At 38.1% G+C, this 4,129-nt stretch overlaps 1 non-coding gene across 1 annotated transcript; it reads right to left on the bottom strand.

Annotated features, from left to right (window-relative positions):
- Positions 1-2,243: 2,243 nt before the first annotated feature.
- On the bottom strand, positions 2,244-2,374 carry LOC111825772. The gene has a single exon (XR_002828959.1). It is a non-coding gene; the product is annotated as a small nucleolar RNA SNORA8 (small nucleolar RNA).
- Positions 2,375-4,129: the final 1,755 nt, after the last annotated feature.

Consider the following 4,129-nt stretch of genomic DNA (forward strand, 5'->3'; position numbering starts at 1 on the left):
TGGCCCATATTTGCACATAAAGAAGTGATGAAGGATTTGGGTTCACTGAGAGGAAAACCAGTCTCAAATTATCTCCCTAGAGTGCTGATTGATTTTGGAAGTGAAGGTCAGGCCATAGCTAAGGGGTCAGAAGATTGCTGGCTGCTGAGAAGGTGGCCAAGGGGGATTGTTCTGTCATGGTCCTCAGGACAAAGGCAATTTTAAGAAGTGGAAGGAGGCTTGAGCAAATTTCAGTTGTTTTATTCTGGAAGGCAGCATGGCATGTAGTGAAGAGTGTGGGTTTTATTTGAGCTGTGTGTGTGTGTGTGTGTGTGTGTGTGTGTGTGTGTGTGTGTGTGTGTGTGTGAGAGAGAGAGAGAGAGAGAGAGAGAGAGAGAGAGAGAGAGAGATGTCAACTAGACACCCAGCTCTGCAACTTAATGGCTGACCTTGGGCAAATTGATTAATTTTTCGAGACTTTATTCTCTCTTCTATAAAATAGGAATAACAGTACTTTGTTGGGCTCTTGTGAGAGGGAATTAAATGAACTACTGCTTAAAATACATAGCATAAAACTTACATGAACAGTTGGGTTCGCAAAAGATTATTTATTAAAATGATCATCACCGTCACCCTAACCACTACCATTAAGTTAGGGACACTGGAAGGCTGAGCGTTATAATCTCAGTCCTATTTTAGTTTCTACCACAGTGGTTCTCAAAGGTCAGTGCGCACAGGAATCAATGGCTGGGCCCCACCCTCCAGAAATTCTGACTCAGTAAAGAGGTCTTGGGTGGAGTCCAAGATTCTACATTTCTAATGGATCTGGAAACCACACTTTGAAAACCACAAATCTGCAAGATTAATTCCTATAATTGGCATAATTAGGCGGTAAAGCATCCCTGGCAACTGAATGTTCCCTGTAAGTGAAGCTAACTTCAGGTGGGACATGTTCTTATTTCCATCCATTCTGATTAAAACTTTCCTAAAATGTATCATTTTCACTTTTGTCTCTGTGAGCAGGTGCTCTTAAATACTTAAATTCACTTTGGGGCTGAAATCATCAATAGTTCATTTTGATTCCAGAAGAGATGATAAAGTATGACTTTTGATACATGAACTTAAAGATCAACCTGAATATTTCTAGAATGTATTTCCGAAGGGTCAGTCATAGATCCATAAAAGAGATAGTGATGAAACAGGAGTCAGCATGATGAGTTCCTGAGAATAAGTATCTCGGGTTAAATTTATGTATCTTTTATTATTACCAGATTGTTAGATTGTTAAATTAGAGAAATGATGCAGGCATATAGATATTGGAACCAGGAATATGAGGCAATATGAAAGTGTGTCGAGTTGGAGGAGTGTCATCCTGAGTAGATGTTTCTTCTAGTTTGCCAGTGGATTCTATCCTCAGTCCTGTCTTCCTCTTTCTCAATTATGTAAACATACTAGTAGATGGCAAACTGAGCCAGAATAAAACACAATACCATTACCCATGGGTATTAAAACACAGGCAAGAAGACCGCTTGACAGGCATAATAGTTTGGAGGCTTGGAAGGGAGACCAGGGTAGACTTTCAAACCCCCCACTCCAATCCCCAACTGTGACTCTCTGATAGTTATGATCACTTCTTATGATCTATGGCAGAATAGCCAACATAGGTAGGCAATTGCCTCAGAGTTTTTGGTCTTTGTTGCCAGGATGACAGCAAATTACCTCTCCCAACACACTCATTACTGCCCATCCAACTTTTACCCCTTCACGTGTCTTCTTCCTTCAACCTGTTCTTAGATTGCTCTTTCAACTCTACAAAGATATGTGAAACCAGATCACCAAACTTGATAAGAAATATAAATGCCACAAGAGTAAGCAGACCAGTGAAGAACATAGGCCACCATTTGTGGGGTTTGGTCTTAGGATCTCAGAGGGTGTTTTTTCTATATTACGGAGAAATGAAATTATCCGAACTTTGGTCTCCAGAGCTGTCGTATGTTAACTAAAATAAAACTCAACCATCTATTTAGTTATCATTCACATTTCAATGATTGTGTTCATTTTATTAAAAAGTGACTTGGAAAATGGTTGCTACAAGTGAATAGAAGGTAAAATAGCATCATGCTATACGTTCTGCTTAAATATACTTGTTCAATTAAATTGGGATACAAACTCAATGTGTATATATACCCTACAATCACTAATCTCTCATTTGTTATTGCCAAGGGGATAATTCCTAATAACAGATGGAAAAAATGTTTTTTTAATATTGTATCAATAAAAATACCAGGTTTAACATGCCAAGAAAACCAACGATGCCAGGTGCTGAATTCATATTGCAATGTCTTTTGAACACCCAGCAGGAATAAACTACTGAATCCAGATACCACACAGTGCAAGAAAAAAATGTTTTAAATGGAAAGGAATTCAGAGGAAACTTAAATAATTCTCATTTTACTTCGCTACTTTGTTCGACATCTTCTTTCCCTGGGTGGCACCATACTAGTGAGGACTCTCTTAACAACATATCAGTTTTATTTGATAAACTGTCTAATTCACACTTACCTCCCATAGTCAATGGGTTCTTAAGTCCAGGCTAGGTTGGGGTCAGACAGGTTTTTCATTTATCATTCCTAATGATCTGTGACTATTCCACTCACTTAGGCTTTTATGTCTGAGATAAACATTTTGCTAACTAGTAATGGGTCACGCAAGCACAATAACAACTCCCTGCTAATTTGTCATCATTGGCCAGCTGACCTTCACTGGGTAAGCCAGATCCTCCCTTCTCTCATGACTCCATGGCGTTGGCAGTGGCAGTAACTATGTGTTACTTTCTCTCATCCACAAGCTGGGAAAATGAACCTGCATTTTAGAGTCCTTTCAACCTGATTAGGTTATATAACTGCTGATGTATTCTGAAAAGATGAATTGTTTTATATTGCAATGTTTCCACTGAGTAATAGAGTATCATGTGGGCAAGTCAGGAGAAAAGTATCAAATTACAAATTTAAATACACTGGCTCTGTATTCAGAGATATTTATAAAAGGGAACGAGGTGATATAAGATATTCAGGTACATTCTAGTGGTGCTGTGTATTTCCTAGGTTATTAATTTCCTTAGCTACACTTTTGGGAAATACTGCCAAACAAAAGAATTGTAAGTAATCCATAATTACAGAATGTGCATTTTTTTATCTTAGCAGCAACATTTGTAAAAATCATCTGATTTCTTGGTCCAATCATTTCTATCTATTGGGCAGTTTGTGAGAAGTATATTACTTGAAATGTCATGCTTGCAGGATTTTTTTCTTTTCCTGCTTTTTAAGGAAAACATTGTTTAAATGAAATTAAATTGTTTTTTAATAGAAGTGGATTAAATAACACGTTATTAATAAGCTCCATATTTTTCTCTATTCTCTATAAGATGCTGAAACATGCCAGTAAGCAATTTCTTAACCTAGAAAATCATTTCAGCAGCAAAGTTCAAATGCTCTGACAGTGGGAGGTAGAAACAGTGGTTCTCAACTGGGGATGAGCTTGCCCCCTAGGGGACATTTGGCAAAGTCAGGAGACATTTTTGGTGGGACCAGGAGGAGGAGGGATAGGAAGAGGTGGATGTAAGTGCTATTGGCATACAATGCAAAACACAAGGAAGATTTACCCAGCCCAGAATGTCTATGGTTCTGAGATAGGGAAACCCTGGTCTAGAATCTTGTTTTAAATGCAAATGAAAACCACTGAGGCAGGCTGAACTTTACATACCGGACCCCTATCCTTTTCAAAGGTGAGAATGTAGCAACCCTAAAAGATGAACTCGACCTAGGATACAAGAAGAAAGGAAACCTTTGTTCCTTTGTGTTCCAAATCTCATTAAGAAATACAAGTGCAAGAACCATTCCATTATAATGATTCGTGACCACATGTTCTTTAGTTCCTACAAATTGTCTTATTTGTTCTTCTTAACTTTAATATGCTGTAAATTGGGGCATGGCATCACCACACACCACGAAATGTGTTCTTCCCTTTTCTAATTGTGCATAAGCTGATGGTTGAAGTGTATGCTATCCTTCTGCTTTTAATTCTGCTCATAGAGCATAGCATTTAAAACAGGGTGATAATTCAAAGCACATGTTCTTCTAAACTTTTTTTA

The sequence above is a fragment of the Myotis lucifugus genome, unplaced genomic scaffold (genome assembly GCF_000147115.1).
Source record: "Myotis lucifugus unplaced genomic scaffold, Myoluc2.0 scaffold_39, whole genome shotgun sequence".
Lineage (NCBI taxonomy): Eukaryota > Metazoa > Chordata > Mammalia > Chiroptera > Vespertilionidae > Myotis > Myotis lucifugus.